This window comes from Somniosus microcephalus, unplaced genomic scaffold, assembly GCF_052327205.1.
Source record: "Somniosus microcephalus isolate GS21.2 unplaced genomic scaffold, FLI_Smic_1.0 unresolved_chr2, whole genome shotgun sequence".
Classification (NCBI taxonomy): Eukaryota; Metazoa; Chordata; class Chondrichthyes; order Squaliformes; family Somniosidae; genus Somniosus; species Somniosus microcephalus.
The window spans coordinates 49,016,549-49,034,832 of NW_028225180.1; positions in this window are offsets into that span (position 1 = coordinate 49,016,549).

The following is an 18,284-nucleotide window of genomic DNA, read 5'->3' on the forward strand; positions in this document are numbered from 1 at the left end:
ATGTTTCCACCTGCTGGAGTATCCTAAACTAAGGAGCACGTTTAATATTCCCTAATAAATCCAATAGGGAATTCAGGAGAAACGTATTTACTCAGATAGTTGTGAGCATGTAGATTCCTAGAATATGGAATAAATGAGGCAAATAGCTTAGATATATTTAAGGGAAACCTAGTTCAATACATGCGGGAGAAAGGAAAAAAATGATATGTCAATAGGTTTACATTAAGTAGGGTGGGAAGAGTCTCGTGTGCAGCATAAAAAGCGGCCTGGATCAGTGGGGCCGAATGGCCTGTTTCTGTGCTGTAGATTCTATGTAATTAATTGTAAAAATTGAATCAGAATGTTTTCCGATGGGAGGCTCTGTAGTTGTGGGGGCAAGCTCCGTGATAGCGGGACTGGTTTATTTTTCATACGTCTCTGATCTTATTCCTGTTCCGGTGCCGCCTCTGACCTGCGATCACAGATATCTGACAGTGGGCACTGGGCTCTTCTGTGCAACTTCTTCCTTAATCGAGTCTCTAGCTGGCTGCTTGTCCCGCTGCTCCTCATCATTTCCCTCTCTTTGCTCTCCATAGACATGGGTACACGGGCAAGCCAACACATCCCTCATCATCGGTGGTGATGGAGAAACCGTTGGTGAGCTGTAGATAGTAAAAGGCCAAAAACATGGACTCCTCAGAAGGTAAGTTTCCCCAAGTAAACAATCCTAATAAAGTAATTCCAATAGGAATCGCTCCTGACCACCGCCACTGAGGAACAAGCAGCATCTGTTTGTTGGACGTTTGTGAGTCGGAATACGGATGGTAGTGAAGGAAATTCCAAAAATGTTATCTCCCATTTTCATCCAGCCGGCAGAGCGGGGCTGGAAATTTTGGACATCGGAAAATCAGTGCCAGACATTTCCACCACATGTTTTGCACGGGTCAACTCTTGTGTAAGTGTCGTTTATCACCAGTAGTGGAGGAATGTGGTCACACCTGCTGGAAGTACATTGGTTGCACTAGTAGCGGAGGAGTGTGGTCAGCTCTAGTGTAAAACATACTGCTGTGAGCAATACCTGAGGAGCACATCATACCTCATAAAAGTGGAGGTGCCACTAGTACAGGAGGAGACCACTCACACCTGGTGTAAGTGTAGGATACCAATGGCACAGGAGGAGAATGCCCACATCCTGTGCAAGTGAATGTGCCACTATTACAGGAGGAGAATGCTCACATCTGGTGTAAGTGTAGCTGGCACTAGTACAGGAGGAGCTCGCTAACATCCAGTGTAACTGACGTCTACCACCTGTACCAGAGCAGTCTGGTCACTTCTAGTTTAAGTGTAGGTACCACTAGTACAGGAGGAGCTCGCATACATCTTTTGAAAGTGTCAGTGCCACTAGTACAGGAGGAGCTCACTCACATCTAGTGTAAGTGTCGGTACCACTAGTACAGGAGGAGCTCGCTCATATCTAGTGTAAGTGTCGGTACCACTAGTACAGGAGGAACTCGCTCACACCTATATATATAAACGGATCGTTCTTTCTGTCTGTCTGTCCTTCTGTCTGTTCTTCTGTCTGTCCTCACGTGTGCATCTGTCCGGCTATGCGCTCAAAAGTTACAGAGCTTACCTACACGTGCGTTACGTTGAAAGAAAGCTCACCATTCCAAAATGATGGTAAGCGTATTTACGTTTCGGCCGGACAAAAATTGCACCCGCGGTTTCCGAAAAACCTTCAACATTCCGCTCATTAGCATCTCATTATCCACTCATTAGCGATAGAGTGACCTCGAGGTCGACCAATCGTACGCCGGGTTGCTGGCGCGTGCGGCTGGGCCCTCCTACGGTCGAGTGACGGGACGATTGACCAATCCTATGCTTCGGTCACCTGACGGTCGACCAATCGGTGTGTGTGTGGGCGGGCCTTATCGTTCTGAACCGAGGTGAGTGCCACCATCTTGATTCCAAACTTTTCCTTTCTTTTTCCCGCTTTCTGCATCTTTAAAAAAAACGTTGCTTTTAAAACACATATTGTTTTTTAAAAAAGTTAATTGCTTTCTAAATCTTTTATCTAATATCATTAATTTTCCTACCTTTCCCCGTTTTTCCAGGTAGGCCTCGAAGCCTCGGCCTCTCCTCCGCACCCACGCCCGAGCTAGGCACCTCCCGGCCCCAGTCAACAAGCGGCCCCCGATCGCCGCCATCTTTATGAAGGCTGGAGGAGCGGGCTTCAGCCGTGCGCCGCTACCGCCGCCATCTTAGTAAAGGCTGGTGCGGCGGGTGGCGGCACGGAGCTCCACGGAGCAGGAGCGCAGCGGCATCTAACTCTCCCCCCGCCTCCCCCCCCCGCAGTCTGTATCTCTCTCTCTTCCCCGCGCCTCCTGAATGCGTGGGGGAAGATTCCTGGGGCACCGTGGCCGCTTTCGGAGACTTCAACTCCGTGACAGGTGAGGAGGGTCTTTGTTAACGCAATCGGCCGCTCACGCCCAGGGATCGGGAGGTGGAGAGGGGAGGAGGGTTACCAAGGCAACCGGGACTCGGGCGGGGGGCGGGGGTCTCTCTGCTCCTGAAGCCGGATCGGGCGGGGGGGCGGGCCTCCGGAGATCGTGGGGGGGGTGCGAGCCTCAGGAGATCGCGGGGGGGGGGGGAGGGGGGCGAGCCTCGGGAGATCGCGGGGGGGGAGGGGGGCGCGAGCCTCGGGAGATCGCGGGGGGGGGCGAGCCTCAGGAGATCGCGGGGGGGAGGGGGGGCGAGCCTCGGGAGATCATGGGGGGGGGGCGAGCCTCGGGAGATCGCGGGGGGGGTGAGCCTCTGGAAATCGCGGGGGGGGGAGGGGAGGCGAGCCTCGGGAGATCGCGGGGGCGAGCCTCGGGGAGGGGGGGGCGAGCCTCGGGGGGGGGCGAGGTCGAGCCTCGGAGGGGGTGAGCCTCCGGGGGGGCGGGAGGGCGAGCCTCCCTAACCCACTCCCCTCCCCCCCCGCTCCCTCTCCCCTCCCCCCCCGCTCCCTCTCCCCTCCCCTCCCCCCCCGCTCCCCTCTCCCCTCCGCTCCCCCTGCCTCCTCTCGCCCTCCTCCCCCTCCCCACCCCCTCCTCCCCCCACCCCCAGTCGCTCTCTCTCTTCCCCCCAGTCGCTCTCTCTCTTCCCCCCAGTCGCTCTCTCTCTTCCCCCCAGTCGCTCTCTCTCTTCCCCCCCAGTCGCTCTCTCTCTTCCCCCCCAGTCGCTCTCTCTCTTCCCCCCCAGTCGCTCTCTCTCTTACCCCCCAGTCGCTCTCTCTCTTCCCCCCAGTCGCTCTCTCTCTTCCCCCCCAGCCACGCTCTCTCTTCCCCCCCCAGTCGCTCGCTCTCTTCCCCCCCAGTCGCTCGCTCTCTTCCCCCCCAGTCGCTTGCTCTCTTCCCCCCAGTCGCTCGCTCTCTTCCCCCCAGTCGCTCGCTCTCTTCCCCCCCGTCGCTCGCTCTCTTCCCTCCCAGTCGCTCGCTCTCTTCCCCCCAGTTGCTCGCTCTCTTCTCCCCCCAGTTACTCGCTCTCTTCCCCCCCAGTCGCTCTCTCTCTCCCCCCCCAGTCGCTCTCTCTCTTCCCCCCGTCACTCTCTCTCTTCCCCCCCCCAGTCACTCTCTCTCTTCCCCCCCCAGTCGGTCTCTCTCTTCCCCCCCCAGTCACTCTCTCTCTTCCCCCCCCAGTCGCTCTCTCTCTTCCCCCCCCAGTCTCTCTCTCTCTCACCCCCCTGTCATGCTCTCTCTCTCTCTTCCAACAACAGCATGCCCTCAAAAGACCCTCGGCACCACCGGGCACTTCAGCTAGTCTAGTATAAATATAGGGTTCAACTAGTAATGGAGGCGAACGCTCATACTTAGTGCAGGGAGAGGGATTGAATCTCTGGCTAGTGAATGGTGTTTGTGGTGGTGGCTGAAGACTATGGCTTCGGTCTACCCAACATTGAGTTGGAGGAAAGTTATGCTGATCCAATGCTTGATCTCGGATAAGCAGCGGGACAATTTAGAGGCAGTGGGGGTAACGGGAGTTGTGGTGCTGAGGTAAAGCTGGCTGTCGTCAGCGTACATGTGCCCCATTCGAAATCTCATCAACAGTTTCTAAATATACACCACTCACGACCCCTCCACATTCTCCAAGGTAACGCAGTGCTTCTCTGACATCCATTACTGGATGAGCAGAAATTTCCTCCAATTAAACGTATGGAAGACCAAAACCCACTTTCTTCTCTCTGCAGCACGAACACCGTTCCCAATCACCGGACTCCATCCCGCAGCCCGGCAAATATCTGATGCTCATCTGGACAGTTTCTTAACCCTTGTGTCATATTTGACCCCGAGATGAGCTTCCGACCACATAACCGCATCATCAGTAAGCCGCCTAATTTCACCTCTAGAACATCACCCGACCAAACCCCTGTCTCATCTCCTCCCCGGCTGAAACCATGCCTTGCCTACCTCTAGACTTGTCTATTCCAACGTATTCCTGGCCGGTCTCCCACTTTCTAATTTCTGTTAACTTGAGGTCATCCAAAACACTGCTACCCGTGTCCTAACTTGCACTAAGCACCATTCATACATTATCCCTGTGATCGCTGACCAACATTATCTCCCGGTTAAGAAACGCCTCGATTTTCAAATTCTCATCCTCATTCACAAATCCTTACATGGCCTGGCCCCTCCCTATCTCTGTAATCCCCTCCAGCTCCACAAATCTCCGAGATATCTGTGCTTATCCAAATCCGGCCTCTTGAACTTCGCTGATTTAATCTCTCAAACATTGGCGGCCGTGTCTTCAGCTGCTAAGGCCCTCCCTCCCTAAATCTCGCCGCCTCTCTACTTCTCTTTCCACCTTAAAGACGCTCATTAAAGCCTGCCTCTTTAATCAAGATTTTGGTTATCCAAACTACAATTTCCTATGTGTCTTGGTGTCAATTCTTGTTTGATAACGCTCCTGTGAAGCGCATTGGGAAGTTTTATGAACTTACGAACCACCAATTTTCCTACTTACTTGCTGTACCTGCATACTAACCTTTTACAAAATTAAATGCACTATAGAAAATCAAGTTGTTGTTGCTAAGTGTAAGACTCCCACGAGTAATGTAGATTCAGGATAACCATTAATGTATGTTTATGGCAGCTCGTTAACCACTAGTGTAAGTGTAGGGGTAACGCTCGTACCGGAGGAACAGGTACACTTCTAGTGTATGTGTAGGGTACCACAGGTACTGAAGGAGCACGGTCACCACTAAGGTAAATGTAGGTGTACGATTAGTACTGGAGGAGCACTATTCTCTCCAATGTATTTGTAGTGGTACCACTAATACAAGAGCAACATGCAGACACCTAGCTTAAGAGCAACAGTACTACATGTACCGGAGGAGCACGGTTACCTCTTGTTTAAATTTAGGGGTTCCACTAGTGTAGGAGGAGCACGGTCAACAGAAGTGTTAGTGTAGGGCTACCAAAAGTGTAGGAGGAGCACGGTGAACAGTAGTGGAAGTGTGGGGGTACCACATGTACAGGAGGAGCACCATCACCTCGAGTGCAAGTGTAGGGGTTCCACTAGTACAGGAGGAGCACGGTCAATGCTAGTATTACGGTAGGGGTACCACTAGTATAAGAGGAGCCAGGTCACCTATAGTGTAAGTATAGTGGTACCACTAGTACAGGAGGAGCGTGGTCATCTCTAGTGTAAGTGTAGGGGTACCACTAGCATAAGAGGAGCCAGGTCACCTCTAGTGTAAGTATAGTGGTACCACTAGTACAGGAGGAGCGTGGTCATCTCTAGTGTAAGTGTAGGGGTAGCACTAGTACAGGAGAAGTCTGGTCACCTCTCGCATAAGTGTAGGGGTACAACTAGTACAGGAGGAGCCTGGTAACCTCTAGTGTAAGTGTAGGGGTACCACTAGTACAGGAGGAGCGTGGTCATCTCTAGTGTAAGTGTAGGCATACCACAAGTACAGGAGGAGTCCGGTAACCACTAGTGAAAGTGTAGTGGTACCAAGCGTACAGGAGGAGCCCGGTCATCTCTAGTGCAAGTGTGAGGAACCACTAGTGCAGGAGCAGCTCGGTCTCCTCTGGTGTAAGTTTGAGGAACCACTAGTACCGGAGGAGCACGGTCACCATTAGTGTAAGTGTAGGGGCACCACTAGTACAGGAGGAACATGGTCACCTCGAGTGTCAGTGTAGTGGCACCACTGGTACAGGAGGAGCACAATCAACTCTAGTGTTAGTGTAGAGGTACCACCAATATTAGAGGAGCCAGGTCAACTCTAGTGTACGTATAGTGGTACCACGAGTACAGGAGGAGTGCGGTCATCTCTAGTGTAAGTGTAAGAGTACCACTAGTACAGGAGTAGCCAGTAACCTCTAGTGCATGTGTAGGGGTAACACTAGTACAGGAGGAGCACGATCACCTCCACTGTAATTTAGGGGTACAACTAGTACAGGAGGAGCCCGCTCAACTCTAGTATAAGTGTAGGGTAGCAGGAGTACAGGAGGAGCCCGTTCACCTCTAGTGTAAGTGTAGGGGTTCCACTAGTACAGGCGGAGCACGGTCAATGCTAGTGTTAGAGTAGAGGTACCACTAGTATAAGAGGAGCCAGGTCACCTTTGTGTAAGTATATTGGTACCCCTAGTACCAGAGGAGCGTGGGCATCTCTAGTGTAAGTGTAGGGGTAACACTAGTACAGAAGGAGTCCGGTCACCTCTTGTGTAAGTGTATGGCTACCACTAGTACAGGAGGAGTCCGGTAACCTCTAGTGTAAGTGTAGGGGTACCACTAATACAGGAGGAGTGCGGTCATCTCTAGTGTAAGTGTGAGGAACCACTAGTACTGGAGGAGCCCGGTCACTACTGGTGTAAGTGTAGGGGCACCACTAGTACAGGAGGAGCATGGTCAACGCTAGTGTAAGTGTAGGGGCACCACTAGTACAGGAGGAGCATGATCAACGCTAGTGTTAGGGTAGAGGTACCACCAGTATTAAAGGAGCCAGGTCACCTCTAGTTTATTTATTGTGGTACCACGAGTGCAGGAGTAGCCGGTAACCTCTAGTGTAAGTGTACGTTTTACCACTGTTACAAGATGAGTCCGTTCATCTTTAGTGTAATTTTAGGGGTTCCACTAGTACAGGAGGAGCCCGATCACCTCTAGTATAAGTGTAGTGTAACACTAGTACAGGAGGAGCCCGGTCATCTCTAGTGTAATTTTATGGAACCACTAGTACTGGAGGAGCCTGGTCACTACTAGTGTAAGTGTAGGGGCCCCACTTGTACAGGAGGACCACAGTCAAAGCTAGTGTAAGTGTAGGGGCACCACTAGTACAGGAGGAACACGGTCACCTCGAGTGTCAGTGTAGGGGCACCACTGGTACAGGAGGAACACGATCAATGCTAGTGTTAGGGTAGAGGTACCACTAGTATTAGAGGAGCCAGGTCACCTCTAGTGTACGTATAGTGGTGCCACGAGTACAGGAGGAGCGCGGTCATCTCTAGTTTAAGTGTAGAGGTACCACTAGTACAGGAGTAGCCGGTAACCTCTAGTGTAAGTGTAGGGGTACCACTAGTACAGGATGAGCCCGTTCATCTCAGGTGTAATTTTAAGCGTACCAGTAGTACAGGAGTAGCCTGTAACCTCTAGTGTAAGTGCAGGGGTAACACTAGTACAGGAGGAGCACGATCACCTCTAGTGTAATTTTAGGGGTACCACTAGTACAGGTGGAGCCCGCTCACTTCTAATTTAAGTGTAGGCTAAAACTAGTAGAAGAGGAGACCGTTCACCTCTAGTATAAGTGTAAGGAACCACTAGTAGCGGAGGAGCCCGGTCATGTCTAGTGTTAGTGTAAGGTACCACCCATACCGGAGGAGCCAGGTCACGTCTAGTGTTAGTGTAAGAAAACAATAGTACCAGAGGAGCCCAGTCACATCTAGTGTTAGTGTAAGGAACCACTAGTGCCGGAGGAGCCAGGTCACGTCTAGTGAAAGTGTAAGAAAACACTAGTACCAGAGGAGCCCAGTCACCTCTAGTGTTAGTGTAAGGAACCACTAGTGCCAGAGGAGCTCAGTCACCACTAGTATAAGTGTACGGTCTCCACTGGAACAGGAGGAGCCCTGTCACCTCTAGGGTAAGTGTAAGGTTATCAGTAGTACAGGAGGAGACCTGTCACATCTACTGTAAGTGTATGGGTACCACTAGTAACAGATCAGCACTGTCAACTCTAGTGTAAAAGTAGCGATACCACTAGTACCAGAGCTGCATGTGCACTGAAATGAAAGTGAAGTGATACCACGAGCACCAGAGGAGCATGTGCACTGCATGTTTAAGTGTAGGCATTCCGTCAGTACCGGAGGTGAATTCTCATCCCTAGTATAAGTGTATGTACAACAAGTACCAGAGGAGCAAGATCACATATAGTTTCAATGTAGGTTACTGGAGGAGCACGATTGTATGTTGTGCAAGTGCCATATCGTGAGCAGCACGTTCATGTCAAGTGCATGTGTTGGGGACCAAAAGCATGGGAGAAGCACCGTTACATCTGGTGTGAGTGTAGGGCACCAGCAGTACCGAAGGAGCACTGTCAATCCTAATATAAATGTAGGGGTACAACTGCTGCCCGAGGAGCAAGGCCACCTCTAGTTTAATTTCAGTTATACCACAAGTAGCGGTGGACCCCATTCACTTTTAGTGCAAGTGTAAGAGTACCACTAGTACAGGAGGAAGACTTTCACCACTGGTGTAATTTTAGTGATACCACTATTACCAGAGGACCTTGCAGAAATCTAGTGTCAGAGTAAAAGTATCACTGGGACATTATGGGCACGGTCACATCCAGTGTCATTATACTGGTAGCACTGGGACAGGAGGGGCACGGTCACATCTAGTGTCAGTGTAGCGGTAGACTGGGATAAGAGGGTCATGGTCACATCTAGTGTCAGTGTAGCGGTAGACTGGGACAAGAGGGGCATGGTCACATCTAGTGTCAGTGTAGCGGTAGCACTGGGACAAGAGGGGCACGGTCACATCTAGTGTCAGTGTAGGGGTAACACTGTGACAGGAGGGACGCTGTCACATCTAGTGTCAGTGTAGGGGTAGCACTGGGACAGGGGGGACGCTGTCACATCTAGTGAAAGTGCAGCATAACACTAGTACAGGAGGAGCATGGTCACCTCTATTGTAAGTGTAAGGAACCACTAGTACCAGAGGATCCCGGTCACCTCTGGTGTTAGTGTAAGCAACCACCAGTACAGGAGCAGCCCAGTCACCTCTAGTGTAAGTGTAAGGGTACCACTTGTACAGGAGGAGCCCGATCACCTCTAGTGTTAGAGTAGGGTACAACTAGTACCGGGTGAGCCCGGTCACCTCTAGTGTACGTATAGGGCCACCACTAGTATAGGAGGAGCCCGGTACCCTCTAGTGTAAGTGTAGGGCTGCCACTTCTACAGAAGGAGCCCGGTCACCGCCAATGATACTTAGGGTTACCATTATGTAGGAGTAGCCCGGTCAGCTCTAGTTTAAGTTTCCTGATACGACTATTACCGGAGCAGCATGAACCAAACTAGTGTAAATGTAGGGTTACATCTAGTGTAAGTGTAGGAGTACCACTAGTACCAGATGAGCACTGTCACCACTAGTGTAAAAGCAGTGATACTACTAGTACCGGAGGAGCATGTTCACTGTAATGAAAGTGAAGTGATACCACGAGCACCAGAGGAGCATGTGCACTGCATGTTTAAGTGTAGGCACTCCGTCAGTACCGGAGTTGAACTCTTAACCTTAACATAAGTGTATGTACAACAAGTACCAGAGGAGCAAGATCACATATAGTTTCAATCTAGATTACTGGAGGAGCACGATCACATGTAGTGCAAGTGCCATATCATGAGCCGTACGTTCATGTCAAGTGCATGTGTTGGGGACCACAAGCATAGGAGAAGCACCGTTACATCTGGTGTGAGTGTAGGGCACTAGCAGTACCGAAGGAGCACAGTCAATCCTAATATAAATGTATGGGTACAACTGCTGCCCGAGGAGCAAGGCCACCTCTAGTTTAATTTCAGTTATACCACAAGTACCGGTGGACCCCATTCACCTTTAGTGCAAGTGTAAGGGTACCACTAGTACCGGAGGAAGACTTTCACCACTGTTGTAATTTTAGTGATACCACTATTACCAGAGGAGCTTGCACAAATCTAGTGTCAGTGTAGGAGTAACACTGGGACAGGATGGGCACGGTCAAATCCAGTGTCAGTGTAGGGTAGACTGGGACAGGAGGGGCACGGTCACATCTAGTGTCAGTGTACTGGTAGCATTGGGTCTGGTGGGGCATGGGCACATCAAGTGTCAGTGTAGCGGTTGACTGGGAGAAGAGGGGCAAGGTCACATCTATTGTCAGTTTAGGGGTAGCATTGTGACAGGAGGGGCACTGTCACATCTATTGTAAGTGTAAGGGTATCACTGGGACGGGGGGACACAGTCACATCTTGTGTCAATGCAGGTGTAGACTGGGCCAGGAGGGGCATAGTCACATCTAGTCTCATTGCGGGGGTAGCACTGGGCCAGGAGGGGCACGGTCACATCTAGTGTCAGTTTAGGGCTCACACTGGGACAAGAGGGGCACGGTCACATCGAATGTAAGTGTAGGGGTAACACTGAGACAGGAGGGGCACGGTCACATCTACTGCCAGTGAAGGAGTAGACTGGACCAGGAGGGGCACGGTCACATCTAGCCTCATTGCAGGGGTAGCACTGGGACAGGAGGGGATCGGTCACATCTAGTGTCAGTGTAGGGGCACCACTGGTACAGGAGGAGCCCGGTCGCCTCTAGTGTAAGTATAGGGGAACCACTAGTACAGGAGGAAACCGGTCACCTCTAGTGTAAGTGTGGCGGTACCACTAGTACAGGAGGAGCCCGGTCACCTCTAGTTTAAGTTTCCTGATACGACTATTACTGGAGTAGCATGGACTAATCTAGTGTAAATGTAGGGTTACATCTGGTGTAAGTGTAGGGGTACCACTAGTACCAGATGAGCACTGTCACCTCCAGTGCAAATGTTGCAATACTAATAGTACCGGAGGAGTATGTGCACTGTAATGAAAGTGAAGTGATACCACGAGCACCAGATGATTATGTGCACTGCATGTTTAAGTGTAGGCATTCCGTCAGTACCGGAGGTGAAATCTTATCCCTAATATAAGTGTATGCACAAAACGTACCAGAGTAGCAAGAACACATATAGTTTCAATGTAGGTTACTGGAGGGGCACGATCGCATGTAGTGCAAGTGCCACATCATGAGCGGCACGTTCATGTCATTATAAATGTATGGGTACAACAGCTGCCTGAGGAGCAAGGCCACCTCTAGTTTAATTTCACTTATACCACCAGTACCGGAGGGCGCCATTCACCTTCAGTGCAAGTGTAAGGGTGCCACTAGTACCGGAGGAAGACTTTCATCACTGGTGTAGTTTTAGTGATACCACTATTACCAGAGGAGCTTGCACAAATCTAGTGTCAGTGTAGGGTAGACTGGGACCGGAGGGGCACGGTCACATCTCGTGTCAGTGTCCTGGTAGCACTGAGTCTGGAGGGGCATTAGCACATCTAGTGTCAGTGTAGTGGTAGCACTGGGACAGGAAGGGCCCGGTCACATCCAGTGTCAGTTTAAGGCTCACACTGGGACAGGAGTGGCACGGTCACGTCTAGTGTGAGTGTAGGGTTTGACTGGGACAGGAGGGGCACGATCACATCTAGTCTCATTGTAAGGGTAGCACTGGGACAGGAGGGGCACAGTCACATCTAGTGTCAATTTAGGGCTCTCACTGGTACAGGAGGGGCACGATCACATCGAGTGTAAGTGTAGGGTTAACACTGGGACAGGAGGGGAATGGTCACATCTAGTGTAAGTGTCGGGGTAACACTGGGACAGAAGCAGCACGGTCACCTCTTGTTTCAGTCTACCGGTTGCACTGGGACAGGAGGGGCACGGCCACATCGAGTGTAAGTGAAGGGGTAACACTCGGACAGAAGCAGAATGATCACATCCAGTGTCAGTTTAGGGGTAGTCTTGGGACAGGCCGGGCACGGTCACATCTAGTGTCAGTGTAGGGGTAAAACTGGGACAGGAGGAGCATGGTCACATCTAGTGTCAGTGTAGGTGTAACACTGGGACAGGAGGGACACGGTCACATCTAGTGTCATTGTAGGGGTAGCGCTGGGACAGGAGCGGCACGGTCACATCTAGTGTCATTGTAGGGGTAGTGCTGGGACAGGAGCGGCACGGTCACATCTAATGTCAGTGGAGGGGTAACAGTGGGACAGGAGGGTCACGGTCACATCTAGTGTCAGTGTAGGTGTAACACTGGGACAGGAGGGGCATGGTCACGTCTAGTGTCATTGTAGGGGTAACAGTAGGATGGGGGGCACGGTCACATCTAGTGAATGTGTATTGGTAGCACTGGGATAGGAGGGGCACGGCCACATCTAGTGTCAATTTAGGGAGACTGGGACAGGAGGGGCACGGTCACATCTAGCGTCAGTGTGCTGGTTGCACCGGGTCTGGAGGGGCATGGGTAAATCTAGTATCATTGTAGAGGTAGACTGGGACAAGAGGGGCATGGTCACATCTAGTGTCAGTGTAGGGGTATCATTGTGACAGGTGGGGCACTGTCACATCTAGTGTAAGTGTAGGGGTAACACTGGGAAAGGAGGGGCATGGTCACATCTAGTGTCAGTGTAGGGGTATCACTGTGACAGGTGGGGCACTGTCACATCTAGTGTAAGTGTAGGGGTAACACTGGGAAAGGAGGGGCACGGTCACATCTAGTGTCAGTGTAGGGTTTGACTGGGCCAGGAGGGGCACGATCACATCTAGTCTCATTGTAGGGGTAGCACTGCGACAGGAGGGGCGCAGTCACATCTAGTGTCAATTTAGGGCTCTCACTGGTACAGGAGGGGCACGGTCACATCGAGTGTAAGTGTAGGGTTAACACTGGGACAGCAGGGGAACAGTCACATCTAGTGTAAGTGTAGGGGTAACACTGGGACAGAAGCGGCACAGTGACATCTTGTGTCAGTGTACGGGTTGCACTGGGATAGGAAGGGCATGGCCACATCGAGTGTCATTGTATGGGTAACACTGGGACAGCAGGGGCAATGTCACATCTAGTGTAAGTGTAGGTGTAACACTGGGACAGGAGGGACACGGTCATGTCTAGTGTCAGTGGAGGGTTAACACTGGGACAGGAGGGGCACGGTCATATTTACTGTAAGTGTAGGTGTAGCTCTGGGACAGGAGGGGCACGGTCATATCCAGTGTATGTGTAGAGGTAACACTGGGACAGGATAGGCACGGTCACACCCAGTGTATGTGTAGAGGTAACACAGGGTCAGGATAGGCACGGTCACACCCAGTGTATGTGTAGAGGTAACACTGGGACAGGAGGTGCACGGTCAGATCTAGTGTCAGTGAAGGGGTAACACTGGGACAGGAGCAGCACGATCACATCTAATGTAAGGGCAGATGTACCTCTGTACATGAGGAGCACACACACATCTAGCGTATGAGGTGGTATTCCACTCGCACCGGAGGAGCACTGGCAATAGTTGTGTTTGTGCAGTGCTACCACTATTACCATAGCAGCATGTTCAACTCCAGTGTAGGCATGTTCCTAGTACATCAGGAGTTCGTACACACCAAGCATAAGTTTGTGGTGCCATTATTACAGGTGGAGAACTGTCCCTCTAATCCAAATGTAGGTACCACTAGTACGGGAGGAGCACTGTCTCCTCTAATACTGCCAGACTTGGTTCATCACCAGTATTGCAGGATTTGTTTTATCGCCTGTTCTGGAGGAGTTGGTGCACTAGGAGTGAATCAAGGGCAGGGTTATGACGATTATTGCCTGGGGAGCTGCATTCACCAGGCCGGTAGGAACAGGGTCAGCACCAGTACTGGGAGATTGCACTTCCTACTCGTAAACAATGTTTTAATTCTGTATTTTTTAAAACTATTCAACAACAATTTCACTTAATTAATCTTAATCTGACGTATCAGATAAAAAAACAGCTTACCTGAATCTATTTGTTAAATGACTGTAAGTAATGCTAATTATGATTTAACTTGATGGACTCCCTGGAGGACTGATGTGGGGATAAATATAGGTTCCCTTCCATAATTCAGCCGTGCGACAGTCGGAGTTCATTTGCTCCGACAGAATTCATCCATTCTCACAGAGAATGGGGCAATCAACTATTCTGCTGATCAAAGAGATTTACTACCCAATGCTCGTGGCCGTCGCTGTCCCTGGTGAGCCATTGTAACTTGTTTTTTGTTAATCCGGGTTAACTTTAGCCATGTTTGTTAAGGTAACGAGTTTTCTAGATGGCAGCATTACACAGTCGCTAGTGACTGGATCCAAATCGTGAACCGCGGCCCCTCACTTACCGCATTCCCCTTAATCCAATAACCTGACTGATGTTACAATGTTCTTTGAAGCTACAACACAAGGATTTTAGCGGATTTTGGACCGTCGTATAACCCCGTGCAGAGTGAGCGCTGCAGCAGCTCATTAAAATGTGTGGGTGGGTTTCCCAGGTCGTGGCTCCAATACAAATCCTGTTCTCACACTGCTCCGTGTTGATAATCACACTGAATGAAGTAAAATGCTCTCCACAGGTATCTCCATATATATTTCAATCAGACACTTGAACATTATTTTGCTCCTCTCTCTTTCTTACAGCGAACTTGGTGACAATGGCGATTCTCTCCCGAGGAAACTGCGGCCTTTCTAAATGCATCTCGGTCTACGTGGTGGCCATGGCAACAGCAGATTTACTGGTCTTGATCATCAATGTAATAGTGTATCATATTTTCAATTATCACTTTCCACTTTCATTGCTGTACCATACTCCCGTGTGTAAGTTCATTCTATATATGACTGTTGTCACCCTCGATTTGTCTGTTTGGTTCACCGTCTCCTTCACATTTGACCGATGTGTTGTTATCTGCTGCCAGAAGTTTAAAGCAAAGTATTGCACCGAGAGAACTGCGGCCGCGGTTATAACATCGTTCATGGTCCTAATCTTTTTAAAAGACATCCCTGTTTTGTTTGCATTTGAAGCTGAAAAAATAATTAACAAGGTGCAGTGGGGTTGCCAGAGTGCAGCTTTTGTTTCCTCACCTGCAGGTGCTGCCTACGGCTGGTTTCACACCGCCTGCTTAGTTTGGCTTCCTTTTATTTTGATTGCTTTGTTTAATTATTTGACAATCAGACGTATTTTAGTGGCCAGCAGAGCCCGCAGGGGACTCCGGGGTCACAGAAGTGAAAATCAGAGCGATACTGAGACAGAGAACCGATGGAAATCCATCATTTTACTGTTCACTATATCGGGCAGTTTTATATTGTTGTGGATGACAAATGCCGTGAGTCATGTAACTACCAGACTGACAAACCCCACTTATTACCGAGGTGACCGCACAGACCCTGGATATATCGCCAGTGAAACTGGAACAATGTTGAAGTTTTTAAGTTGCTTTCAAAACCCGTGCATTTATGTAGCGACCCAGAGGAAATTCAGAGAAGAGCTGAAGAAGGTGGTGAAATCCCCCTGGACACTCATTCTGAGATTAGTTAGAAAATGAAAATGAGAAGAATCAATCAAACGAAAGCTTCCTCGTAACTAAATCTTCGTGTGAACTGTTTTTTCACAGTAGAGCGTCCTTCTTTCCGGTAATGTGAAATTGGTAGAGAACTTGTGTGAACATTTCTTCCATTTTGCAGCATGCGTTTGATGTCGGCAATGCATAATTTTTCCTGCTTCCTTCGCTGAGTAAACATATCCTATTGCTGCAAATTTAGTACATTTCAAGTTCAGGGGTCAAATATAACAAGGATGAGGTTCAGCAGTGGACATGTGGGCAACAGAAGGAATCCACCTTGCTTTGCAGATACTGGAATCGGGCGCGCCACTTTAAAATAATCAATACAGTTTAATTCGGTGCTGAAACAATCAAAGGTCTTGCGATCACCCATATTGGTAATTTCCTGGAAGTTTGGTGTGAATATTGCAGGTGTGGATCTCTCTATCGGCACAATTCCTCATTGACAAATAGAGCGGGCTCTTGTCACGTGATCAGTTTTGGAATGCAGGAAAGAGTCGAAACTCGGTTCATCGATGTGACCTTTCACCTCTTTTGTCCCAGAGACTGACTTAAAATCTCGATTGTGCGCTGACTGCTGTCTCTCACTCAGCAAAAGGTGGAGTCTGATCGTGTTTTGTGCTGTCGATAAAAGTATCATGAGTAATATTATTGATATTCTGTCGCAATTATTCTCCCAAACAAAAGTGTAAAGATAGTAAAATGAATGACTTTTTATAAATTTATGCATTATTGCAATTGTTCCAAGTGATCTGTTAAAACACTGCCGTAAATTCAGATAAATTACAACTAATATTCAGTATTCTGTGTTTGGCTGAACATTTGCAGACGGTCAGAAAGAATCTTTGGTAATTATCGATTTATTATGCTGTTACAAATTGTTCCAAATAATAATTGAAAAATACCAGCAACTTTGAATCAGTTACAAATTGTTCATCTATGACCTCGCCTGATTGTGCAAGAAACGCCAAGGATTGGGAGCAGAATCTCAATGGGAAGGAGCTGAAGGGTATGGATGGACAGCGAGCGATAGGGATCCAAATACCCAATTCCTAGAAAGTTATTGAGCAAACCAACTTGAATTACTGTATTATAGACATGGACATTCATCACGTGAAAAAACAAGTGATGATGAATCTTAACACAATGCTGGTAAGGTCAGCATTAGAACAACAGATACAGCTTCGGTCCCTCATTGTGGAAACGCCATTAAATCCACCGAGAGCGGGAAGTGTAGATACACCTGTATGGTGCCATGGATCAGAACTATGATGAGTGACTACTTACACTGGAGCAGCGAAAGCCTAGTGGATATTTATTAGAGGTGCTAAAAATTATCAACAGTTTCGTCAGAGTGAAGAGTGAGAGATTATTCCATCTAGTAAGGGAGCCAGCAATAAAAGACGGTCGCCTTCAAATGGGAATGAGCAGAGGGGTTATCAGAAATTTCTTTATGCAAAGGGTTGCTGGAGCATGGAATGTCCTGCCTCAGATAATAGGTAAGGGAAAGTTAGGTGAATATTTGTTAAAAGAGAAAATGATTTTCTGTGGAGAGAGGAGGACAGTGCGGATAGTTTTTGATTGCTGTCTCAAAGAACCCAGTACAAATAGAATGGGTCAAATTACATACTCCCGCCCAGCACATTTCTATGGTTTTATAGTGTTAACTATGCTGGTATGATTTTAATTGTTTTTGTGTCTAAATACCCTCAGCCCCATTTAGCTTCTATTGAACAAATGGTTATAAATAAACTGATACCAAGGATGATCCCAGATGTTCAATAGTCACCCGTCCCTTACAGGTTCCCATTTGTCGATAACCTGCTTTCATTTTGTAATTATCTCTCTGTACTGTGCCAGATCTCCCACTCATCCCATAATTCCTCACCGTTTGTAGATGTGGATCCTTGTCCTATGCTTCATTAAAATCCGAATGGGTCATTCCAGCTGAATTTCCCCTGCCCTACAGGCCAATGATGTGTTTCAGAAACTCCAGCAGGTTAGGTAAAGGTGAAACATCGTCCCTTAAACCAACATAATTCCCTTTTACATTGCCTCTCTCCCAGGTGCTCTCCCAATGGATATCTCCTGGCCTTACTTTAAACACTGGGATTATTTCAGTCGCTGCTGGAACCACAGGAATATTCCCTAATTGAGGAAACTTGCAGCAGTGTCAGTAAGCCGTCAGTCCTGTCAATCCCCATTCCTTTATCTCGCGGTTTCTGGGTCCCTGCTTTCCAGAATTCCATGTTATTTGTTTGAACACTGTAACTATATTTAAATAATGCCTTGATCGCTGTCTCTCTTACAAGCCTTGAATGATTCACATATGATCTACATTATTTATTTTATTTATCAAACGGCCTTTGCTCGTCCTTACTATCTACCTGCTAGATTCGTTGCATAATTTACAAAACTTTTTCTTAACCCTTAATATTGCTCCCGATATAATGACGTGGGCCCACGATGCCTCCTATTCTCTTTTAAATGGATAAACATGTTTTAATTTCACACCCTCTAGCTCCTTCTTAACAACTTCCTGCTTGTCTAAACTAACTTTCGGATCTCCTAGACCTGCACCACTGCCGAAGTCTCACACGCACACGGGTGGATTATTGGATAATTATTGATCCACTTCCTCAGCTTTCATTCCATT